Source organism: Delphinapterus leucas, chromosome 17 (assembly GCF_059928025.1).
Source record: "Delphinapterus leucas isolate spDelLeu-1000000601 "Yukka" chromosome 17, BTC_Dleu_Yukka2, whole genome shotgun sequence".
Classification (NCBI taxonomy): Eukaryota; Metazoa; Chordata; class Mammalia; order Artiodactyla; family Monodontidae; genus Delphinapterus; species Delphinapterus leucas.
Window position 1 is genome coordinate 51,003,377 of NC_143145.1, and position 26,842 is coordinate 51,030,218.

At 37.8% G+C, this 26,842-nt stretch overlaps 2 long non-coding RNA genes across 3 annotated transcripts; one reads left to right on the forward strand and one right to left on the reverse strand.

Moving 5' to 3' along the window:
• Nucleotides 1-801: 801 nt before the first annotated feature.
• LOC149747005 (uncharacterized) lies at nucleotides 802-13,384 on the reverse strand. 2 transcript variants are annotated; one of them, XR_016388441.1, is made up of 3 exons: nucleotides 11,256-13,384; nucleotides 9,409-9,490; nucleotides 802-4,300 (listed from the first exon to the last, which is right to left on the reverse strand). It is a non-coding gene; the product is annotated as an uncharacterized LOC149747005 (long non-coding RNA). The 2 variants fall into 2 exon arrangements; XR_016388440.1 differs by having other exon boundaries at nucleotides 879-1,147; nucleotides 11,256-12,045.
• On the forward strand, nucleotides 9,697-26,626 carry LOC149747006 (uncharacterized). Its single transcript, XR_016388442.1, has 3 exons — nucleotides 9,697-12,462; nucleotides 13,395-16,049; nucleotides 21,344-26,626. It is a non-coding gene; the product is annotated as an uncharacterized LOC149747006 (long non-coding RNA).
• The last annotated feature ends 216 nt before the right edge of the window (nucleotides 26,627-26,842 follow it).

Consider the following 26,842-nt stretch of genomic DNA (forward strand, 5'->3'; position numbering starts at 1 on the left):
ACAAACAATGCTGGAGTCGGTGTGGAGAAAAGGGAACCCACTTGCACTGTTGGTGGGAATGTAAATTGATACAGCCACTATGGAGAACAGTATGGAGGTTCCTTAAAAAACTACAAATAGAACTACCATATGACACAGCAATCCCACTACTGGGCATATACCTTGAGAAAACCATAATTCAAAGAGTCATGTACCAAAATGTTCATTGCAGCTCTATTTACAATAGCCAGGACATGGACGCAACGTAACTGTCCATCAACAGATGAATGCATAAAGAAGATGTGGCACATATATACAATGGAATATTACTCAGCCATAAAAAGAAACGAAACTGAGTTATTTGTAGTGAGATGGATGGACCTAGAGTCTGTCATACACAGTGAAATAAGTCAGAAAGAGAAAAACAAATACCATATGCTAGCACATATATATGGAGCCTAAGAAAAAAAAAAAAAGGTCATGAAGAACCTAGGGGCCAGACGGGAATAAAGACACAGACCTGCTAGAGAATGGACTTGAGGATATGGGGAGGGGAAGGGTAAGCTGTGACAAAGTGAGAGAGTGGCATGGACATATATACACTACCAAACGTAAAATAGATAGGTGGTGGGAAGCAGCCGCATAGCACAGGGAGATCAGCTCGGTGCTCTGTGACCACCTAGAGGCGGGGTATAGGGAGGGTGGGAGGGAGGGCGATGCCAGAAGGAAGAGATATGGGAACATATGTATATGTATAACTGATTCACTTTGTTAAAAAACAGAAACTAACACACCATTGTAAAGCAGTTATACTCCAATAAAGACGTTAAAAAAAAAGAATTAAGAGGTTTATTAATTATGTATTCCTGTGTAACAAATAGTCCAAAAACTTTAGCAGCTTAGAACAACAGACATTTATTATCTCACAGTTTCTATGGAAACAGATATAGGAAAACAGGTGCAAGTTAGCTGGGAGTGTCAAAGCCTCAGGCTCCGGCTCTCAGGCAGGGTGCCATCAAAACATTGGCAGGGCCTACAGTCATCTCAAAGCTCAACTGGGGGAGAGTCCCCTTCCAAGATTGCTCATGTTGTTGCTGTCAGGTCTTGTTTCTTTGTCACATAGGGCTCTCCACTGGCTCCCTGAATGTCCTCATGACATGGCAGCAGTCTAAGGTGTTGAAGCCAGAGAAAGGAAGATACAGTCCTTTATTATTTAATCATGAACGTAACATCCATCATTTTTGCTTTTTCTATTTGTTGGAAACTGTCACCAGATCCAGACCACATTTAAGAGAAGGATAATACACGAGGATAAGGAACATTAGGAGCCACCTCAGGAACTGTGTATCTATGAGGGATATAGAACAACTTTTTCTATGTATTTGACTTGGAGTGTGTGTCCCCTAAAAACTCTTGAAAATGTTTATATTTTCAAATTTATCTTTTATGTTGTCTGAAGTTATTACTGTACTCAGGTCTTCCCCATTCTTAGAGTACTTTCAAAAAATTAAACCCTAGGAAGACTTCTTATGCTATTTTTATGGATTATTTTTGTATTTAAGTATTTTAGCCATTTGAGCAATTTGGAAGTTACAAAGAATGAGGTATGGATTTTGCTTTATTTTATCCAAATAGTGAGCTATTTGTCTCAAAAATATGTATTTTTACATATAATAATTCAGCTTCCCTTTCCTGGATTTGAAATGCACAATGGCAGAATTTTACCCCATTCTACTCAAAATAAATAGATTGCTCCTCAAATCCTTGTGATTTCTTATAAAATTTTCTTTTATAATCTTGTGATTATAAAATAGGTATAACCTGTGAGAACAAAACTTGTTCTGAAAAAAATCATCTAACTCTTCATATCACAGAATCATTGTTCTAAATCTTAATATATATATATGTGTGTGTGTGTGTGTGTGTGTGTATATATATATATAGTTTATGCCATCATGTATCATATGACTTAAACTCTTAAGGACTTAGTTATATGATCCATGTAGGTGTAAACTGTGTATCTACTATATGAAGCAGTATTTTGAAACCATCAGCAATCACTTGATTTTGGGACTGTGAGTATATACTCCATAGTCAAAATTAGAAATTAATATTTTCTTATGACAATTAAAATTATGTGTGTAGATTCTTACTGCTACTCACTCAAGACCTAGGACTGCGGAGGAGCTGATCTATCAGGTTTTCTTGCTAGCTATCTGTTGCCAGTTACATACTTAATAATTGAGAACATAATTCACTTCTTTCAGTTTCTCAAAATCCTCCTCTATACAACCTCCCTTTGAGCTGAAAACTTTCCATTCAGTAAAGTGGGTTACTTTTGTCTGTAGGAACATGGTGGGTTAATGATGGCATAACAGCTCTCATAGTTTCTTGGAAAGTCTTGCATCTACTGCCACCCTCTGAAGTGGCAGGGTACGCAATACCTATTGTATTGTTCTCAGCTTCTTATGAAAATCTAAAACTTAAAGAGTTCTGTTTCTTATTCAGTTAAACTACTTGTCTGTATGATTCTTATTGTTGTTATAGTTACCTTGTTATATTTACCTTGCTTTCTGGCTATCAATACTTATGTCATTTCATCTGACTATTACTTCCTTGAGATCATACTATATTTCATAAGTTTTGTATGCTCTGCAGGGCTTAGCACAGTGCCTTGCACAAGATAGATAACGAAAATATGTTTTGAATGAAGTAAATCATAATGCACTGGTTGGTGTATTTTGTGTGTGACTGAAAAAAAATTTTTTTATAGTAAGCATACATGATGTTTGGCTGATGCCATACATTTTCACTTAATTCATTGTCTATTTTAACTGAAAATATTTTGTTAGAATATAAGGGAGTTTAAACTTTTATTTGGAAAGAGACGTAATTTCTTTGTAGCTGAAAACTTCAAAGGTTTGCTAGTGGTAGATTATCCTTGCCCGATATAATTATCCTATGTAGTTAGAGACTATACTATAAGACATTACCATACAAAAGTTTCTTGACTGTAAGGCTGTTTTCTTTGTTCACACATTTTCTCTCCCATGAAGTAAGGTTGTGATACACATAAAGTTAATATTTGAGAAATGACTACATTGTAGAGCTTCATTGGTGGTGACATTGGTCAATCACATGAAATTTATTAGAATTCTAGATGAACTCAATGTCATCAAATTCCAGTCCAATCTAACACTGACTTCCAAAACTGTGCCCTTCTCTCAAATTTCATGACCACATCCATAGTGCTGCATTATAATATTTCAGCATGTGGACAAGTGCAGAAATCATGCATACAGTGCTCACTTGTTATAAAAATTGAGAAAATAAATCTAAATACCAATAAAAGGAGAAAATAAAATCAACTATAACTTGATCATTTAGAGATAACATTTTAGTGTTTCCATCTAGATGTGTTTATTTGCATATAATATGAACCTGTCATATAGATATTCAATTTTTCACTTAATGTGTCATGAACATTATTTTATGTCAACCATGTACCGTGAACATTGTGTACTAAATATGCTTTTTAGAAATCAAATTCAGTGGCTTCATTAGAGTGGAGAGTAGCATATTTATTTTACCAATCCCTGATTTTTGACAATTTAAGCTCTTTCCAAATATTTATTATTATAAAAATTCTCACAATAAAAATTCATGTGCCTAGGTACTTACACACATACACTATTATGATATTCCTGATGTACAATATTGCTGTATTTCTTTCAATTACTGTATTTGTTTATATTAAACCCCACTTTTCCTGACTCTACCATTTCAGTCTCCACATATCATCAGAGTAATCATTTCACAATGACATTTATATGCCATGCCTCAGTTTAATCGTCTTCAGTGGGTCCCCATTGCCAGCCTGCATATCTAAAAGATCAAAGCATCCTCCTAGCCTTTGAATTCTGCCTCTTCCCAATTAGGATCTCTTGATTTTTACCTGTAGGCTTAGTTCTTCTCCAAATTCCCGGAGCAAATCCTGGTGATTTTATACTTAAAGGCATACATTCCTCAAAAAATTCTATTAAAATTCAGAACCTTCTCCCAACGACAAAACAAAAAATGTAGATAACTCCACGATGAAGCAGAATTTGGGTCTCACTTAGTCATAAATTCAAACTGTCATTTCAAATAGACATGATTTGGCTGATGTGAGCATTTCACAAAATAAGTGGTAAGAAACAGTTTTGTAAAGACAGTAGTACACAGAGGAAGCGTTTAATGTTATCTTTTAGATGTGAATGCAGAAACTAAGGTTCAGAAGAATAAACTTACTTTTCATCCTGCTTAGCTACACAGTCTCTTTCTATGGAAAGCAGTAAATATTTATTATAGGTTAAAGGCAATGAAAATAATGGACCTGTAGCTGGCAGCCATGCCAGGTAGTTCTTGGCACTGACAACATTTACCATATAAGCAATGACTGTCAAATTTAAAGAGCAAACACATTTTCCAGGAAAAATCATTTAATATTCATTTGCCAAGCACAGGGTATATTCAATTTGAGGGTTAACACTTAAAAAATACAGACACGAAGCAGAAAATATTGATTTTAAAAGAAGAAAAGGGGAGGACATTTAAAAATCCATTTAAAATTAAAACTTTTCACAGAATCTCTAAAGTGGATCTAATAAATCCTGTGTCTCATATAAGAAACAGGCTTATTTCTGCTGTCTCAGATCATTTTGCAGACCCTTCGTTTAAGTCATGGCAGCTTAGCCAGTCTGGCAAAGACTGAAGGAGAAAGAAAACGTTATTTATAGGCTTCTTATAGGATATGAATTGCTCTTATTTCTTCATAAAAATTCTATTTAAAAAAATTTTTATTACTGTATTTATGTAGCCCACCATACAAGGGGCTCAAAAATACCACCACTCCACACACACATACACACCCACCAAAGTGAATTGGTATGAAACGGGGCCCATAATTTGTGAAAGAAAGGATCTGGCCTCAGCTTGGATCCAATTAGGATTAAATCCCACTCACTACCACCTGGAAATAAGAAAGCAATGAGAAGAGATGAAATGAAAGTAATGAAAGTAATTAGAGAGAGACAGAGACAGAGAGAGAGGGACAGAGACAGAGAGAGGGAAAGAAGAAGGTGAGGGGAGAAAGAGAGAGAGAGAGACTCTCAAGCTACAAAAATAGAAGCCATTGCCAGTCTAGTAATACCTGGATAAAGACAGTTAATAGACATTATCATAGGAATTCATCAAACTAGACACATAATGAAGAACCTTTAAAAATGTACTAGAAACAAATACAGACTAGGTGGAAGTCAATTTTATAATTACACAAAATTCTATCCCTATAATGGATAGAACACTATGGTATAAACAGAATTTAAATCAAAACTAATATTTCTGAATACTAGCTTGAAGAAAACATTACATATATTATACTTTTTAATTCTCAGAGATTAAATTTTATTTTCACTCACTCCTCACATTCAATTAAGCACAAAATCCTGTTGATTTTACCCGCATAACATCACTAGAGTATTCCCTTTCACTCCATTCCTTCTACCATATTTCCACTTCAGGGTTCTATCATCTCTCATTCAGAATATTAAAATATCTTCTTAGTGGAACTCCTTATCTCCTGTCTTGAGCACTCCTAACACATTCTCTACATTGAAGCTAGAAAAATCTTCCTAAAACTTTGTATGTTTTCATGTAATATTCCTCCTTAAAATTTGTCGGTAGCATCTTTTTACCTTCAGGATGAAAGACATCATCTATCCTATGGCATCCATGTCCTTTCACAACCCAGGCTTTGATTACCCTGTCAGCCTCATTCCTCACGCCCATCTCAGATTCACTGCCCATGTGCCATCTCTGCCAAGTCACCTGCAGTTCCCTCAAAACCGTCAGCTCTTTCTCCTCTGAACACTTGCTTATTCCATGCTTTCTGACAGCATTTATTTACCTCAACATTTTGCCTGGGTAGCTCCTGATTATCACTTTGGCTAACCTTAGGTTTCTTCTCCACTAGGAAGCCTTGCATAATGATTTCTAGTTCAGATTTGTTATTTCCTTTAGAAAGTTCCATAATATTTTCATGTCCAATCTCTCATAATACTTAGTAAAAGTGTTACAGTGATTTCACTTGAGGTCATGGACATACTGAATGATCAGGAATGAAGAAAGTACCAAACACTGAAAGATGTTTGAAAAGTACTCACAAAGGGAACATGCCAGATAAAGGCAGTATCTGCCTATACATTATAACCTGCCCTAAGCATTGCCGTGGTGACTAACATAACGGTGTAGGTGGGAGATTTTGAGGCTTTAGGACAAGTTAGTGGAATAAGAGTCAAGACAGGAAGAAATAGTAAACAATGTAAAACAAGGAGAATAAAGAAGTCATACAACTGTGAATTAAAGAATGAAGTAGGAACTAGAAGAAAACTCCAACAGATCCGCTTTGGTGAAAAACGGGCTTGTTGTTTTCTTTGCAAGATTATGTAATCTACACAGTGGCCTTTCATGCACCACTCTTGGGAAAATAAGCTACTTTTTCACATTTTAATGAATGGAGTCATTTGTTTTTCATACCTCTCCTATTCTGATCTTCCAAAGTCATAGAGTCTTCATCAAATATTTTAAACTATAAATATCTAACAAATTAAAATAGAAATGTTATAGGAAATAAAAAATCTTTAATAGGAATCTTGCTTGTACTAGCTAATGAAAGCAGCATACAGACTGAAGTATTACCAAACAATGAATCCCATCAAACTGCTAATGGAAAGCCTTATAGCAAAATAATAAAAATGGTTTTTGAATGTGGTGTATGGCTACCAGTGGCATCATGCTAATCAAAACTCATATATGCCCACAGCTCTCCACAATTTCGTACAAACTCTTACCCTAATTTTGTTTCTCAGTCTTCCCTTACATATTTGTTTTCACTTACATCTATTTACTCTCTCATGAGCAGAATCTGAGTTGTCCAGTATTGATGCCTTTGTTTACACAGTTGTTTCCGCATAGAGTGCTATCTTTATCTCTCTACACATCTCCAAATGGTGCTTGTATTCAAGGTCTAATTTAAATCTTACTTCTTTCATAGATAATTTCTTGGCCAATGTCTATTGAAATGCTATCTCTTAGCTCTGAATTATATTAGGATTTATCTTTTCATTTAGTGTCCTGCATTAACGATAACCAAACAAAAATGAGATTAAGTCTTTCACATTACTTGTAAACTGAGTCTAAAGGCACACTAAATGGCTAATTTAAGAATATTTTAGCAATCATAGTATTATTATATTGCTTACCTAGATAATTCTGAAAAGAAAATCATTCATGGATGCACATATTCTGTTATATAGTTTTATAATGAACAAATTATTTTTAAAATATTCCCTTAAAGCAGTGAGCTGATTGCTCTGTGTGGAGCAGATGCCCTGTCATTCCTTAGTCAATCTCTATTGAAATGAGTTTTTCCTACTCTAAACTATGGTGGACTTATCATCTCTTATTTACTGGTCTATATTAGCTATAACTGTGCAAACATGAGATTGTAAATTGAGTCTAAAGACATCTCCAAACAAATGGTTCAAAAATATTTTTTAGTAACAGTAGTATTATCAGAATAAGTATTACTTCTTGAAAAGATTCTATGAAAGGAATACCTTCAAGCTTTATGCATTCTGTGAACATTCATGTCATTACTTGACTATTTTAAAGGAATTTTCCCAAAGCACTGTTATGTATACTTTACGAAATTAAGTCTTATGGACCCCTGCTTGCTCCCTAGCCCTGCTGAGGCCCTCTGCCTCAGTGGGGAAGGTTCTTTCTCCATTTGAGTTCATGCAGCCAAAATAAAACCGAAGCTGAGATTGAAGCAGCTTTATTCAATGGTCAGAGAATGGAGAAGTAGAAACTTAGTTCACGAATCAACTTCTCACCTTAATGGTGAGAGGGATTTGCTTTTAAGGAATAAGGACGATGAGGGTAGGAGTGAGACTAATGACGGTGAGGCACGTGCATTGGTTTTCTGGGAAAGAAGCAGGGCTTCCCTGGAAATGGGGTAGCACCCCTTTTCTGTCCTTTTTTGCTTTGTGACATCCGGTCATAGTCACCTGTAGGTGTGTCATATAGTATACTATACAGTAAGATAAGCATAAAATGAGACTCAGGGTCTGCTGGAGGCCAGATTCGTAGCCATTTTGGTTTCAGCTGATTCTAACCAGTTTTTGTTTTTCTCTACCTATAACTTCCTTTGTATCCAGACCCTGTGACTTAAAGATATACGTTAGTTCCTGTTCAAAGGAGGGATTGGTGAGTTTTGAGCAAGGGTCTGGTGGCAACTCTGGTAATACATAGAGCAGAGGCTCTTTCTCTAAATATTAGCCAATTGACTGGTAAATTTAATAAGGGTAAGCACTAAATTGAAAGGTAAAAGGCCACTTATGCCTCATCACGATAGAAGGGATTTGGGTGTAAAAAGTATTAAAACAAAGTTGTCCTTAGTACCCCTAGCAATTCACTGAATCCCAGACCTGAAAATGGTGGTTATTCTCCATTATGTGTGAAGTGTTCCAGTCGGTTTTACTGGAAGAAAGCTGAAAATTTAGAGTTTGCTCTGAACAATAAGCAAACAATAAGCAAAATAAACCAAAAAAATCTTAGTCATCTATGTTTTGAATAGGTAATATACTTATATGTTTCAAAATTCAAGAATTACAAGAATGCATAAAGAGTTTCTCTTCTTCTCCCTGCTCTTCAGCCACTTAATATCCCAACTGTGAGGCACCCAATTATACCAGTTTGTGAGACCTGTTTTAATTAAATGTATATTTCCTAAGCTGAAACAGGTCTGTATTTGCCTCATGAAATGTAGGTCAACAAGACAGTTATTGAGTAGCACCTTTGCCGGGAAGGTTCCTGGATACTCTGAGAAAGAATTATAGAGAGGGCATGCTAGGGGATATCTTAGTGATACTTAATATACTAATTCCTCCTCCCATTAAGAGTATGATGCATTCTTCCTTCTCTTGTGATCCTATTATGTGTTGGCCACTTTACTACAGTTGGTTTCATTATCCCTACTTTATATATGAGAACACTAAGCCTCACATAAATTAATAGTTTCTAATGGTCATGCCAACAATAAGTGGCAGATTTGGAGTCAGATTTGAATTGCAATTGTGGGACTCCAAAGCCTTGTTTTTTCCACTCACTGCTTAATCAGAGAAGGAAAATTCTTGAAGTCAGATTTCAGGAAGAATGAATGGGAAAACAGAGAAAGCCAAAACAGTTTAAAAATAGGTTTTTATATTAAAAAAATTAAAATGTAAAACAGCTTTTATAGACATATTACCTAAATTACCCATAGCAAATTTCAGTTACAAAACAGTTACACTGTTTACACAAGGTATTTGAACAACCTATCAGACTCACCTACTCATAAGGCGTTGGGAGATTGTTGAGGAAGGTCCTCTCATGGGCAGAAGTCAGGTTACAGAGAATAATTCACCAATCACTAAAATAAGAACATGTTACAGCACATAAACTTATTTTTCTTTTGTGATCTCAACGAACAATGCAAACATTATCCACACCAGAGCCCAAGAAGTACATGTATCTGTTATTCCCACTTCATAAGTGAGGACATAAGACACCCTGTGAGTCAACTGCATAGCCCAGTCCTATGCTCAGACTACATAAATACTGCTAATGTTAACATTCTAGGAAACAAGTGGAAGAAAAAATGTGATGCAGTAATGCCAGAGTGTTGCACTGTTCCTTATGGCTTCTTTGACGGCAGAATTAATTTCCTACCCGATGTAGTGAAGAATTTTAGATTATGAAATTGTTAATGAGCACGAAAGGGAGCTCCCTTCATTTCTTGGTCCCAAATGGCACAAAACTTAGATAAATTAAAATCTTGAGAAGCAGCATCCCAAATGGGAGGATCAATCTCCTTTAAAATACCTAAGGAATCCATCTGTGCTAGATTTCCATATATTTTAATAGTTGATTCTAAAATACATCTACCCTCTCTAATCAACCACCACCCTTCAAAGTTGACTACATACACATAATTTCCCAGTAATTGCTCCACAGAATTCAAGACCCAGGGTAAATAGACCCTGTATATCACTAAATCAGGATTATGGTACACAAAAAGCGGGAACAATTTCTAGAGGTGTCTCAAACTTACTGTGAGATCTAGCCCATCCAAGCCTGATCGCAAGAGAGCAAGTAAAAGCCACAGGCAGATGAAAGTCAATACCATTAGCAGGGCTGAAGCTGAGGAATTTATCTGCTGTTGGATACTGACGGCCTCTGGCTAATCAGGCATCTAGCATGATGTATTTTCACTTTAGATAGAGGGGGAGGAGAAGAGAATGTTGCAAACATGGATGTTAACTCACTAAGAATTGAATGCAGGGCCTAGTTAAATTCCTATTGGAAGGAAAATACACAAGGCTAGTGACTAGACTCACTGATTAATATATATGGTTGAAAGGTTTTTCTGGAAACAGGAACTAATCTAGCCTTCCCTTGAAATCTGGACATTGCACTAAACTTGTTCCAGGATGGGAGAGACATTCAAAAGTTTTGGTCATTTAACAGCTTTCTGATTTCCGTTTATTGTTAGCAAAAATAATACAAGTTTCCTCTAGAGACAGGCTTCCTTCCCTGTGACGGTAAGAGGAGAAACTAAATTGAGTTTGATATCTAAACTTTCATGCCTACATGTGTAAACCAAAAACAACAAAAAGCCCAAACCAAAACGTCCCAGACTCTACAGCAGTGCTGTTCAGTAAAAATATAATGTGAACCACATATACAATTTGAAATTTTCTAATAGCCACTTAAAAAAAAAAAGTAATAGCCACCTGTGGCTAAGAGCCTAACTATTGGGCAGTGCAGCCCTAGAATTCGACTTCAAAAAAAAAAAGGGAAAAACAAAGCAAACAGAACCCAATTTCAATAAAGAGGACGTTTAGAGTTGGGCTGTGATCGCTGATTTTTGGTGTCTGGAGAAAGGAGGCCCAGGAGTAAGAAAAAAAGGAGAGGGCAGTGAAACGAAGCGTGATTGCTGCATCTCCAGAGAAGCCTGCTCTCCCCACCATGTTAGCCCAAGCGTTGAACGGCTGCCTAGAGGTGACGAGGTGTGCGGCCGATCCTAAAGGGTCACCGTCGCTTGGGCTTCAAAGCCCGCTTGCCCGGGATTAGAGCCAGTGGGGTGGGGAACGCAGATTTCGGGGCTCCGCGGTGGAGCCGCCAGGGCGCCCTACCTGTCGAGCAGCGGGGTGTGAATGTGCAGGTGTTTCACGGCCACCTTAACGCGCCAGTCTGCGTGGCGGGCAGAAGACACGGTGCCGGACGCGCCGCGGCTCAGGTAGCGCAAGTCGGCGAGCTTGTGGTACGGGAGGGTGAGCAGGACGCTGCAGATGGCCTCCTCGTTCATGGTAGCGGGTGTCGCGAGCACTCAGGCAGCCGGTCGATTCCGGAAGTGCCCGCCGCTTCCCCGGCTCCACCCCCTGCGCGAGCCGCGTCGGCAGGCCCTACAGCCTGCCGGACATGAGGTCACGAGGCCGTCCATTCTCCGCGCAGCCCACGCCAAGCCGCTGCTTATCCGGAGCCGGAGCGGACTCTTCTCTTCTAGAGACTGGTCAACTCTGCGGCGGCGGGGCGCACAGGGGAGAAGCTTCCTCTCTCCGACCTGGCCCTCCCAGGTGCTGCCTGCCACCGGAGCCCGCCTGTCAGAGCTCCACCATCCCCAGACTTCTCAGGCGACGTCAGCGGCGGATGCCGAGGCGGGGATGAGGGCCACTGGCCCGCGATCCTCCCAGCAAGGCTCCGGCCTCGGCCTGAGGCCCGAGATCTCTGCCTTGTGGCGCCCAGATGACGTGTGCCACACCGGCGGGGCTCGGGCGGGGGCTTGGGAGTGGGGAAGTGAGCCAGGGGCGCTCAATTTGTCTTCTCTCCACCCAACCCAGTAGGTTGGAAAGGTTTTCTTTTGGGGAAATTTCCTCTTCGCAGCTCCACAGCCAGTCAGCGAACCCTCCCACCCAGGAGGAATCGCCTCTGGTCCCATCGGCGCGTCTTCCGGGAGTCACCAAACACCAGATAGAGGTAGTGGGGTGGGTGTGGCAGCTGCCATTTCCTGACTCCAAGCCTGCGCGGAAAGCCCTTTGAGGACGTGCAGTGGTGACTTACTAGGGCTCCGCACTCCTCAGCCCGGTGAGTCAGGTAGGGGTGTAGATTCACTTGCTTATCTGGACTCCAATCTAACCTCACTTCCAACTACTTTAGTCGTGTGGGGGTGGCTGATAAGCCCTGTCAGAGTTTAATCCTGTCTAAACCTTCAGATGTTTAGTTCCTGTTGGGTGCTTCTCTACTAGGGACGTATTTTTCTGACTTTTTTTTTCTCTCCTGACGTCCATAATTACAGACAGAGATTGAAAAGTAACCTTGAGAGAGTCCTTCCCTTGATTCCAGGTAAGCCTGCAAACATTACTTTCTTATAGATCTGGGAAGAATGCGGTGTTTAATGCCAATCAAAAAAGACTGCAAAGATCTTTTTACCTTAAACAAACACTTTTCTACACCAGAAATGATTATTTTGCAAAGTGTGGTGCAAATATTATACACAATACCAAGTCCATGCTAGGCATTTAATGAATTCTAAAGCAAAAGTAATAGGGAATGCCTGACTTCAATCAGGGATTTCTGCCTACAGAAAATCAGTGCTTCCTGTATTTTTGTATTGCCTGAAATGAGAGTAGCAGTGTTACATTTTACAATAAATGGAAGCTGTAATGAAAGAGTGTGTTTTAAAATTTGATAATTTAAAATAAAATACTTAGCTCTAAAGATATGGTCTGATAATCTGTGGTTCATTCCTTAATAAGCTTTTTCTACAAAAAGTGCTCAGAAAACTTTTCCCATTCATTCATTCATCCAGTCAGTTTACAAACTAAGAATTCTAGAGAAAGAGAACAAAAATTAAGAAGGGAGGAAATGATCAAAATAATAATGCAAGAATTTCTTCCAGGACCAAAAGACAAAGATGTTCATAGTTAAAGGACCCACCAGCTACCCACAGTGAATGAAGAAGGACCTATGTTAAAGCACACCATTAAAAAGATCAGAACACGAAGAATAAAGAGAGGATTTTAAAAGTTTTTAGAGGGAAGAAGCAGGAATAAACGGATGGGAATTAGAATGGCATTGGGTTTCTCAACAATAACTTTTATGCTAAAACACTACAGTGAAATTTCAAGTTTTGTAAGACAATAACTTCCAACCTAGAATCCTGTAGTCAAACTATCCATCAAGTGTAAGAGTAGAATAAAAACATTTTCACATATACAAGGATGAAAACATTTATTTTCCATCCATCCATCCACCTTTTTTTTTTTTTTTTTAAGGGCAAGTTACTAGAGGATGTGCTCCAACAAAACATGAGAGCAAGACAAGAAAGAGAAAGACATGGGATCCAGAAAAAAGGACCAGGAGAATGTGAAGGGAAATGCCAGGGTGAAAGATATGTGGCAGAATTAGAGAGCAATCATTTTCACCGGAGAAGGAAGATGGCAGACTCCAAGAAGAAAGACTGGTTAGTGTAATTGAATTTATTTAGATTACTAGTTTTGAGTATTTGGGTAGTTACATTGATAGATGTTTGATAGATCTAATGAAATACGTGATAAAATTCGAGAGAGAACTTAAAAAATATAAGGAAGTAAAAAACAGAAGCAATTATTAATTCCATGAAAACTAAAAATTAGACAAGAATGGAAACAGCGTTTCTCCAACTGTTGTGTGGTGAAAATTCTAAGACTTTTTAGAGCTTCTGAAATACTCGTGTATTATAAACCTCGAAGGAGAGAACATGCAGCATAGAGCACTCTGAAATTTATGTATATTTTTAATCACATTACTTTAAAATTTTTAAAAATTAGTATTCACATGGTTCAAAATTTAAAAGTGTAACAGACAGATAATTCAATAGAAAATTAGGCAAAACACTTAGATACTTCACACAAGGGTATATCTAAATAGCAAATAGTACATGAATGTGAAAAGGTGCTCGACATCATCAGTCATTAGAGAACTACAAGTTAAAACCACAGTGCAATATCACTACACAAATACAAGAATAAAATTAAAAGGACAGAATATAGCAAGTGTGGGTGAGGTTTTGTAACAATTGGAGCTCTTGTACATTGCTGGTGGGAGTGTCAATTGGTACAATCAATTTTGCAAACTGTATGGCAGTAGTATTAAAATTGCAGTTATGAGGATCCTCAGCAATTCCTTGCCTAGGTATATGGACATGCATATGCATATACTAGAAAGTTCATAGTAGTGCTATTTATAATAGCTTCAAACTGGAAATTACCCACATATCCATACATAGTAGAATGAGTAAATGATTTGTGGCCCATTTACACAGTGGAATACTAAACAGCAATGATATTGAGCAGTGTACAATATGATGAATTGCACAAATACAATACTGGATGGAAAAGCCAGACACAGAAGAGTATACATTTTATGAGTCAATTCCTGTTAAGTACAAAAGTAAGCAAAACTAGCCTATGCTTTTAGAAATCAGGATAATGTCTGCTCTTGTAGAGTGGTCATAGTGAGTAGAAGGGACAGGATGAGGCCTCTGGGGTGATAGAAATGTTCTGTTTCTTGATCTAGGACCTAGACTCTTGGTGCCAGTTACATGGGTATGTTCAGTTATGAAAATTCTTTGAGGTTACACAATGTGCACTTTTCTGTGTATATATATGTTATACTTCAATAAAAGGTTAATAGGTTTAAATACAAAATAAATAATATATGTGGGTGTATATTATGTCTCTTACTTTTATTTAATTAGTATTACAGTATATACCTGTTCACCTTGCTTGTCTTTCACTTAGTAATCTATTTCGGATATCTTTCCATACAAATGCATATAAAGCTTTCTCATCTTTTTTTTTTTTAATGATGGATATGCCATAATTTACCCCTCATTGGTGGACACTTAGCTTGTTTCCACATATTTACTATTACAAATTATGCTGCAATAAGTAATCATATATGTCATTTCATACATGTGCAAGTGTATCCATATATATGCCCTAGAAGCTGAACTGCTGGACAAAAGAGTTATGTTCGTTTGTAATTTTGGTTTGTATTGTTGAATTGACCTTCACTGAGGTTGTTCCAGTTTTCTTTTTCTGCAGACAAATGAGAGTGCTGTTTCTCCACACACCTTCTTGCATTTCTTTTCGAGATAGATAGTATAATGTTGATCTGCTGATTCCTGTATTTCAGTGCTTTTAAAGTCATTTAAATGCTAAGATTCTTTTTATTGCAGACCTTCTAAATATCTGGCTTCAATTTGCTTATCACAACATCAAACCTTTAGCTTTCATGATAGTTTCACCATTATAGAGCTAAAACTATGTATTCTTAGTGATATGTACATTGTTTAATTAATGCCCATAATGAATGGCTAATGACAGAAAACCTAAATAATACTAATGCTAAACTACATCAACTAAATGAGAAACAAAAAACATGAGAATAATTATGCAAATTAGGCTAAAAAACAAGCCTCACACCTATATGTTGAATTCATCTATTCAAAATTCTGTAGAATCATATTAAGTCATATTTTCCATTTACTGAGAATAAAGGTTATTTATATCTGCATGTGCTATTTTAGGGACATGGTAGCTTGAAATGGCATGCTTGAAATCTCTCATAGTCTGTTTTTTTGTTTTGCTTGTTTTTTTAACTTCAATGCCTTTTATTCCTGTAAGCTCTTTATATTTATTTATTTTTCTAATTTTTTTAAAAATTAATTTTTATTGGAGTATAGTTGCTTTACAATGTTGTGTTAATTTCTGCTGTACAGCAAAGTGAATCAGCTATATGTATACATATAATGTCCATCGACAGAGGAATGGATAAAGAAGATGTGGTATATATATGCAATGGAATATTATTCAGCCATAAAAAGGAATGAAATTGGGTCATTTGTAGAGACGTGGATGGAGCCAGAGACTATCATAAAGAGTGAAGTAAGTCGGAAAGAGAAAAACAAATATCATATACTAACGTTTATATGTGGAATCTAGAAAAATGGTATAGATGATCTTATTTGCAAAGCAGAAATAGAGACACAGACGTAGAGAACAAACGTATGAACACCAAGGCAGGAAGTGGGGGGGTGGGTGGGATGAATTGGGAGATTGGGATTGACAGATATACACTATTGCTACTATGTATAAACTAGGTAACTAATGAGAACCTACTGTATATAGCTCAAGGAACTCTACTCAATGCTCTGTGGTGACCTAAATGGGAAGGAAATCCAAAAAAAGAGGGGATATATCTCATAGTCTTTAAAATTAGAAACAAGACAGAAAAGTTGAAAAATAAACCACTTAAAAAAGTACAAATGCAAGAATTAAAAACATCTCATATTCTAATTTTTTCTATTTTTTGGTCTAAAAGCATCTGGTAACCATTGGGGGAAAATGGGTGAAGGATATGTGGGACCACTCTATTATTTTTACAACTTCCTGTGAGTCTATTATTATCTCCAAATAAAAAGTTTTAAAAAGTTGTACCTGGGTGTATTCGTTTCCAGGGACTGCCATAACAAAGAACCACAAGAATTATAAAAAGGCATGTAAAGGAGAAGTAAGGCTTCCTGATTCTTCAGATCTCCAGTTCACCTCCCCTAAGACAGCAAATAAATTTAACAAATATTATGTGCCATAATGCTAGGTGCTGGAAATACAGGGATAACAAAAGACACATGGTCTCTGTCCTTAAAATGCTTTTAGTGTTCTAAGGGAGATAGAACCTAAGCATACAATTACAGTAGAGTGTGATAAATGTTCTGGTAGGGAAGTCCAGGGCACACTCAGAAATTAGGAGAAAGAAGCCTGCATGGTAATTTAATGAAGAGAGGTAAGGCAAACTGCCCAAAGTCATAGAGTTTTTAAACTACAGAGACATGATTCCTGCACAAATCTATTTGAATTAAAGCTCATATTCTTTCTGGGAACTGTTTGCTGTGTCACTAGGGTATTACATTTTCAGTTTCACTTTATATGATGTCTCAGGAGAGGAATTTAGTAGCAAGAGGGAATTTCCCAGCTACAAAAAGACAGTGATGGACAAAAATTTATTATTAATGGACATTTCATGGGAAATTCCATTTTCTTTTGACATTTTAATCGGCAGGTTTCCAAGAGTGTGGAAAGGTATGTTACCAGTAGCTCAGTCTGCATTTAAAAATTTTAGCTCCTGAATTAAGCAGGATATTTTGCTTTTTCAAATGTCTTCAGAACTCAAAATCATTTTCTCCAGCTGTCACTCCTAGCTTGTAAGCAAAATATACTAAGATATATTTTTTAGGCAATACACACACACACACACACACACACACACACACAAAGCCACACATTTTTTTTTTTTTCTGCTTTAGGCAGTGGCTATATGAAAGATTATAAGTTCAGTACCCTTTTTAGTATCCTTTTTTGGGCAAGTATAGACCAAGTTGTAGAAGAAGGCAGAGCTTTTCTTATTGTAGTAGCCAATATAGTGTAGGTCAGGAGTCCCCAACCCCCGGGCCGCAGACTGGTACCGGTGTGCAGCCTGTTAGGAACTAGGCCGCACAGCAGGAGGTGAGCGGCTGGCAAGCGAGCGGAACTTCATCTGCTGCTCCCCATCGCTCCCCATCGCTCGCCATCCGCCCCACCCAGTCCGGGGAAAAATTGTGTTTCACAAAACCGGTCCCTGGTGCCAAAAAGGTTGGGGACCACTGGTCTAGGTCATAACAGCGCCGGCTGGTGCAATTTGGAATCGGAAACATGACTGAAGCAGGGGTCCAATGTCAGCAGCTGAACAGGTTGCCAGAGAGAACTCTAAGGTTTATTGGGAACTAAGGAACACTCAGGAAGCTTCTTTGACTTAATTTTTATAATTGTAAAAAGGAATAGAAATGTCTGCCCTGCCAGGGAAACCTTGTTGCACAACTCCTGCCAAGGACACTGTTCACACTGGGGAGGTGCCATTCACGTGGAATACGTTATGAATGGGCCCCCTAGAGTTGTGCGATGTGGAGGCCCTATAGCCTACCTGTCTCCCAGGATTGTTCTGAGAGACTCAAGTTTTACAATGAATATAAAAGAACTTTATAAGTTATAAACCTGTCAATCTATGTAAATAATAATAATAATAGTTATTTTCCTGGCCAGCTCTGCCCTTCAAGCAAAACATTCTTATCTAGTTTAAGAAAGAGAAAAGCAGCCCTTATTAGCTGGGAGCTGGCCTGGCACTCCCAATGAATCTGTGGCATTCTCCTGTTCAATATAAACACTTTCATAGAACATCAACGTCAGACAGGACTATTTTGTCACTGTAGTGGAGCAAGAAAAAATGAGACCACTTCATTATCATGTTTGAACAGACAGAGGTAAAAACATTGTTCAAACCACAAAAATGAGCAAACATTGCCCTTTCCTGGCTAATAATAAGTGCCTGCTTCTTCTTTACCAATTATAGCTTTATCTCAATTTCATTATTCTCACTGTCTAGATATAAATTATTGAGATACCTGATCAGAGAATCCCTCCTGCTTCCAGACAGCATCCAATGCAGGGAAGATACCCGTTTCCTTGAATGCTCCTCAGAATCACCTACAAGAAGTCCAAATCCTATGATAAATTATTTCTAACATCCTCTTACTGAGATGTCCTGATTCTTCATGGTACACATAACTCCTGCTTGCAATGAGTCAGTAAACCCAGATTTATAGAACTGCAGATGTGTTCCTGGTGGTCTTTGGATAGAGGACATTGGCAGATTCATAGAGCAGTTATTATGAATGCTCTATGGAGCCCTCACTGTCTGCATTTCAGTTAAAGAACTGGCTCCTCTAACTTCTCTAGGGACTTAGCTATGGTGTAGGTTCTTTTTCATAGCCCAGAACTCCTGAGGAAGAGATTCTGGTTGGCCGTAATATCCCCCTTCAAGTCCTTTGTGGATTATGGGGATATGGACATGAGGTACTGAATTTCTAAAACAGCAACAACAACAACAATATCGACAACAGCAATAATAACTAAGACTTATAGGTTAAGAATCCGCCTGCGAATGCAGGGGGCACGGGTTCAAGCCCTGGTGCGGGAAGATCCCATATGCTGTGGAGCAACTAAGCTCGTGCACTACAACTACTGAGCCAGCTCTCTAGAGCCTGCAAGCCACAACTACTGAGCCCACGTGCCACAACTACTGCAGCCCACGTGCCTAGAGCCTGTGCTCCACAGCAAAGAGAAGCCACCGCAATGAGAAGCCCACACACCACAACAAAGAGTAGTGCCTGCTCGCCGCAACTAGAGAAAGACCGCGCACAGCAACGAAGACACAATGCAGCCAATAAATAAATACATTTATTAATTTTTTAAAAAAACAACCTAACACTTATATAATGCTTGCTACGTGTCAGGGACTCTTCTAAGCAATTTCCATAGAGTCACTCACTTAGGACACCAACACTGTGCAATAGATGCTCTTATGACTCTAACTTCGCAGATGTAGAAACTGAGGCACAGAGATGTTAATTACTTGTGTAAGGTCCCACAGCTATTCAGAGGCATAGCCAGCAATTGAACAAAGGAAATTATGTTGCTGTATTCTGAATCAGTTCAGCTGTTCTCATGAAGTAATAGAGTACTGAGAGATGGAGTGTGAATGATTTGGCACCACTCAACACACTTTTATATGAAGAGTTATTTTATACGTGAGCAAGGATATCTTTTAAAGGAGTTCAGTCTAGCCATCTTAAAGTGTTGATGTGTCTCTTTAATAATAGTGTCTGTTAGGAATCATTTAAACTTTATGGAAGTAACTCCATTGGCTATAATTTGCTTTTTCTTTTACATATGAACATTTTAATTCGGCATTTATTGACTGTCTATGATGAGAATGGCTCTTTGGTATGTAGTATGGGAGAAAAGCTCTACATTGCTATCTACAGAATAAATAAGCTCTACACTGCTGTCTACAAAACTGATGACTAAAGTCTTTATATACATCATGATGATTTAAGTCTTTATATACATCATTTTTATCGTTTAGAAATCTTCCTTATTATAATAACAACTTGGAATTGGAATATAATTGGCATTAACTGATCTGATTCTAGCAGAAAAATATGGGGCTTCGGCACCCAATAGAGTTAAAAGTCTCCTTCTTCATTAATCTATGTGCATGACCTCTTTGGTATTTTGTAATCTCAGTGAGTCTCATTTCCTTCAACTATTAAATAGTGAAAATAATACTTTTCTTAAGGGTGTTAGGAGAATTAAATGGGATAATGTGCATAAGATTATACCCAATAAGTATTAGTTTTCTTTCTCAAAGTAAAATATTTGGGCCTTGCCAATTTTAGTCTAAGTGAGAATTATCAACTTTATGATTGTCAAGGCTGGGTTATGAATAGTGAAAAATGACTTAAAAACTGTGTAGCCATGCTGTTGTTTCAAATGTGATCTCTATGCAGACATGGACCGTATCTGTTTTGTTCAACAGTGCCTAGGACAATGAAAGTGATAATAATACACCTACTATCACCTTAGACTGTGGAAGGATGTTATGGTCAGTAGAAGACTGCAGTTCTTGGGTGAAAAGCATGCAGAATTCTCTAGTGTGCTCATTTCAAGTTTTTGTGTTTTCAAAGTTACACGTTCATGTTTAAAAGTCATTATAGTTCACAAAGGTAAATAGTAATAATAATATTATGACATCTATTATGACAAAAGTACAGGATTTTAAAAAATCTTTGCAGCCAATATTCTGATAACTCTCTGAGTCTAAACTGTATCTCTAAACTCTTAGACTGTAGTCTAAGTAGAAGTAATATATTCTTTCACCTATTTAGAAAATTAAAGTATTATTAAAGAAACCACGTACAACTGAATATGTTGGATGGAAGATATTTGATTTCAAGCATAATTAGGTATTAACTTAAGTTTATTCCTTTTAGTAGATTTAGTGAAAACTTAGTCATCTGATTGAATGAATATATCAATCTTCTTTAAAAACTTATTATGAAATAAATAGATGAAAGAAGTATTAAAATTGAAATACTAACTTCTCACACATAAAAATGTTTTACATTCTACCAAATACAATATCATTAAGACAAGCTTGTGTTGTAACTATTACCCCTATAGAGATATGATGGGGCTAATAAATGATATTATAAAGACAGGAAGATTCCAAAAAGAAAGGGAAGAAAAAAGATAAGCTACTATGTTACCAAACCTACAAGTCAGGTAAGATACTTCTCTTCCCCTAGGAAGGAGTACTGGCCTGATGAAGGAAGGGGAGTGGATGGTACAGCGAGAGCCTGGGTACGTTATTCCAGTGAAAGAACTCCCCCTGGAAGAAAATACGTGGAATGAGGGGATGGTGGTAAGTGTTCTCCCCAACAATTCCCATTTCAAAGATGGGAAAACTAAGTCTAAGAGTAGATTGACTAGCTTCAAGTATTACAAGTAAAAGGTGATAGAACTGGGAGTAAACCAGATGGTTTATTTCAGGTTTATCAGAGGGCCCTTATTAATGAGGTACACGATATAGTATCCTGGAATCACAGTAAAACCAGGACCTATACATGTAAAAGTCAGAGCCGAATATCATAAATTTGCAGCTTTCTTTATATTTGCTTTGTGATGAGGTAATGAACTTATTAGAATAAAAGCATTGTATATATTTTTATTTAGTGAGTACTCAAATGGTGCATACATCTGAATTAAATGCCTGAAATATCTCAGTTATTAAGAAGCTATCATTGGAGACGTAGCAGAGTGTACATATGTTTATGCACGCAAATATTTAACAGAAACACAGTAAAAAGGTTCAATTATATTCATGCTGAAGTATGGAAGTTACCAGAGAGTTAGTGAACGAGGAATTTAATCACTATTATTTTGTAGAGTGTAAATGATTGAGAAAAACTTACAGAAAGAGGTGATCTGAAGGTCAGTTCAAAGGAGAGAATCATTTTTCGTTGTTTCCAGAGAGTTTTTGGTACATTTTAGAGAGGGCTACAAAATCCAAGAATGAGAACCACGTCCCACCAGGACAACTGGTGGGTCTGCATGTTGCAAAGAAGCAATAGCATGGTGAATGAAGTCTGTACCTCACTACACTCTGGGCAATAAAATGTTTTAAGAGTCAGGTTCCATAATAAGAGTTTGTAACATCTTACCTATAATTTGTGGGTAGATGGGCAAAGGCTTGGCCTTAATCACACATATAAAAACACGTTAACAAGATCATGTTTGGTTTTAACCCCAGTCTCTATTTTCGTACCTGCATTGCTTATCCTTACTGAAACTTGCTTTCCTCATCCGTAAGGGAAGTACTTTATGAACTGTGACATACTAATTAATTTTAGTTTTGAATCATGGCTCTTCTTTAAGGTTTTCTTTGTTCTAGTTTAGTGTCATTTGAGGGTGAGCACTGCACAAGGCACATATAGAAAAACACAGGGTATTTCCTGCCTTCCAGGAGTTTCAAGAAAAGAGAGAACAGTTTTTAGAGGCTTAGCACTTATTCCACTCTTGCATGTTTCCCTACTAACACGGTTTCTAAAATTACTCATCTGTGTGGAGCTCAATAAATATTTCTCCACTAACTAACATAAGACAGGCAGATCAAATAATTAGATGTAACACTTTCATTCATACAATATAGCGTGTTATCTTACAGATGAAAATTGGCAACATGTTCAAAGAGTAACCAAGCTGGCTTTTAGGATCTAGCTGTGTCAGTCAGTTTTGGTTTATTATCTCTCTCCTCTGCCTGCTGTATCTTGTATTTATTTATGTCACCTTCATGTATAACTTCTAAACTATAAGAGCTAGCCACTATGGCTTTGAATGTAATGAAGTCACAGTATGATGAAGGAATTGTTTTCTAATGCAACTCTCCCTAAACCTCAAAACATTAGAATAATTCTGTAGTCGTCCATTTGCCTCAGTTACTGCTCAGAGCGCTAATGCAGCAGGTTGTGTGCCTGGGCAGTATGGGGTACTTGCTTTCACTGCTGAGCTTTCTAACACTACAAATAAAACATAGATTATTCAGAAAGTACAAAGGTTCAACATCTTCCCACAAAATCGTTGATGAAGTTATTTCATTAATTAGCTCTTAAAAACAAAACAACTGATAACAACAGGATACCTATTGATTTATGAGGTAAACAATTTCCTTTGAAAAGATAAATATTGATGCCAATACACTGGTGATGAAGTGAAGCCTAGGGGATGAGGGGCTCCTCATGTGGGGATGAGGCCAGCTAGCAGGCGTTGTCTGAGTCAGGACCTTGAGCTGGGTCAGGAGGTATAGACCTTATAACTCTCTTATTGATCATTGATCCTGGGGGTGAATGGCAACATCCTGTGAGATTTCTGAGTCAGTTCTGAAGTAGGTTCTCGTTCGAGTTGGGCAAACATGTAAGAGCAGTATATAATTGCTTGGGCACCAGCCCAACCTGGAGTTGATGCTTAGGATGAGGTAGGTAGACAGAGACTAAAGGATCAATTTTTTAAACCAATGAGAAAATTGCTGAAGTTGCTCTACTCAGGCCAGGCGTTGCGGGGTGCAGAGTACAACTGAGGAGTGGTTTATCCTTAATTCTTAAGTGTGCTAAAAGTAGAGGTGTAGTTTTATTATATGGTATTTTGGGTCAGTAATGATAGTCGTACATACATGTCTGCTTCTATATGTTACTTATACATTATATATATTACATATGTGTATCTATATATGACATTAGTTCATACATGTACATTGTATAAAATTTAGAAGAATCAAAAGGGGTATAGTGAAAAGTTAGTCTCTACCCCTTTCTATGCCTCCCAGCCACCAATTTCCCTCCTGGAAGGTGAATTACAATTGCCAGTCTCTCACTTCCTCCTTTCATGCTCTTTGTTCTAGCCGATTAATCTCCCCAAGCCCAAGGGCTCCTGCTCAGAAATTTTCCAGCTTCTGCATTTTCCTGTCTGGTTAAATTTAACCTTATTTACCTATCTTTCAAAGCCTCAATGTTTTATTTATTCTTCTTTAATTTCTTTTGTCCAGTTCTCCTAACAAGCTCCCTATGTCTCATTCCTACATGTACTTGTTCTCACTTCTCATTCATGATCTTCTCTCTTCTCTAGTCTATGTGAAATTTGTGCTTCTTTGAGACTGAAGTCAGACCCTATTTCTTCTGACTGCTCCACCCATCCCCATTGATTTCCTTCTTCTCTGAACTCCTAGGCATCTACAAAGTGGGTTATGCTTCAGTATCCCAAAATGATGCCAAAATATGTTAAATAAAATATTAAGTTGCATTATTTGGCTGGAACTATATAAATCCAAAGAGGCAAAGAGGTTAGCTCAAAGCTATCAGCTGTTACAATTATCTTTGATTAATGAAAAAAGTTAACATACAGAATTTTTCAAAATATGGTTCTTGCGGGGAAAGAGAAAAAGGAGTACTTGCTGGGGAGAAGTTGCAAACCACTAACTGTACACACATCTAGTACCTAATTATGTAGTCAAGTGGTTGAGAGCATGACCTTTGAAGTCAGGCACACCTAGGTTTGACACTCTCTGATCTTTTGGAGCCTTGGTTTCTCAACAAGGAAATGAGTTAGCAGGTAAAGCACTCAGCACAATGCCTATTGTATGGTAAATGTTCAATAAATGTTATGTGTTATTGTTGTTGTTGTTAAATCTTATTTGCTATTTTGTAAGGTTTGTCTCCTGTGTTGGGCAGAATAGTTGACCCTCTTCCCCCTCCAAATGTCCACATCCTAATCACCAGAGCCTCTGAATGTTACCTTACATGGCAAAAGGGACTCTGCCGATGTGACTAAATCAAAGATATTAAAATAGGGAACTTATTCTGGATTATCAGGTAGACCCAATATAATCACAAGGATCCTTTATAGATGGAAGACGAAGGCAGAAGATTCAGGGAAGAAGAATCCGTGTCAGAGTTAGAGTGATTTGATGTGAGAAGGAGTCAACCTGCTGTTGCAGGCTTTGAAGATGGAAGAAGAGCCAAGGAATACTGGCATCTAAAAAGAAGCTGGAAAACATAAAGGGATTGTCTCCCAGAGCCAGCAGAAAGGCTTTTAGCCCAGTAAGATCTGGTTCAGATTTGTGAGCCCTAGAATTGTAAGATAATAAGTGTGTGTTGTTTTAAGCCACTAAGGTAGTGGTAATTACTAAAGCATCAATAGGAAATGAGTGCACCTCCCCAGCTGAAGACCAATTTCGTAAAGCTCATAGTGTCCAGAGTAGTGCGGGATGGGAACATAAATGCAAAAATTGAGTCTACTGAGGGTTCCAGCAGAGAGGCATAGCAACTTGTAAATTGCCCTTTATAGTGAAGAAGAGGAAATCAGAGTTAGCTACAAGCCAGGTCTCTTTCTAAATGTGGATTTCCATTACAATATAAATTGAAAATACTGGGGAAATTCCCTATCTCACTGCCCGGGAAAGATGCCAACAGGCCATAAATTCACCTATACTCCAGTCAGGTTTTCCCCCTAAGTGTCCTTGCCTCCCTTACTTACTGCTAATTTACAAGATCAGTAATAATCACTACCATGCACTGGGTGCACAGTCTGTGTCAGGCATTGTGCTAAAGGTTTGTACACATTATCATATTTAATCCTCACAAAATTCCCATGGTGGTAAAAAGAAATGTAGTACCTTGTTTTTCAAAGTTCAGGTCATGAGTCTCAGTGGAAGTTGAAATCAGTTTGGTGAGGATTGACAAGGAATTTTAAACAATAAAATACAGTAGAAAAATACCAGTGTACTGCATAAAATGAATAAGTATATTTTCATAAAATTTGGTTTCAATTATACATATAACAAAGACTCTCAAGTTACAAGTGAGTCTTAATTGATAAAATATATATGTATTGGGTTGTGTTGTAGAACATATTTCTTTTTTTTTTTTCTTGCGGTACACGGGCCTCTCACAGTTGTGGCCTCTCCCGTTGCGGAGCACAGGCTCCGGACGCGCAGGCTTAGCGGCCATGGCTCACGGGCCTAGCCGGCTCCGCGGCATGTCGGATCTTCCCGGACCAGGGCACGAACCCGTGTGCCCTGCATCGGCAGGCAGACTCTCAACCACTGCGCCACCAGGGAAGCCCTGTAGAACATATTTCTTATAGTGGGTTACATTAAAAAAATTTTAAACCCACCAGTAAAGTGGTTAAGAGTACAGGCTCTGGCAAAAAGGTTACCTTGGTTTAATCCTAGTTCTTTGTCTTACCAGCTCTGTGATCTTGAGTGGGTTACTTGTTCTCTCACACAGTTACTTTGTCTCCTTGGGTCTCCCCTCAAAGGGTCTTTTTGAGGATTAAATGGATGAATCTAAGTAAAGCAGTTTGAACGGTGCTTTAGTAGCAAACACTCAGTTACTGTTACTTTCCCAATGTTACCTGGTTAGCAAGTGGCAGAACTGGGCAGATTCCTGTTCTGTCTGATAAAGTTTAGTCTTGAGTTTGAAATCAAAGGTAATTTCAAGCTGACTTAGGTGTCCCGTCAAGACAAACAAAGAACAAAATAAGTCTACCTTTACAATAATTTACCAGCAAATTAAAAAGATGGGAACCCTCATCTTCTCAGGAAGTTGGCCTATGTTGGCAGAGTCTTGTCTCTGAGAGAGTACAGGTTTCCTGTCTTGTTCTGCTCTGAGTTACAGGAGAAGAATATGTGGAAGGCACTAGGTTGTTTGACATATAGAACAAAGTGGTGACTCACATAAAACTTTACCATAGGA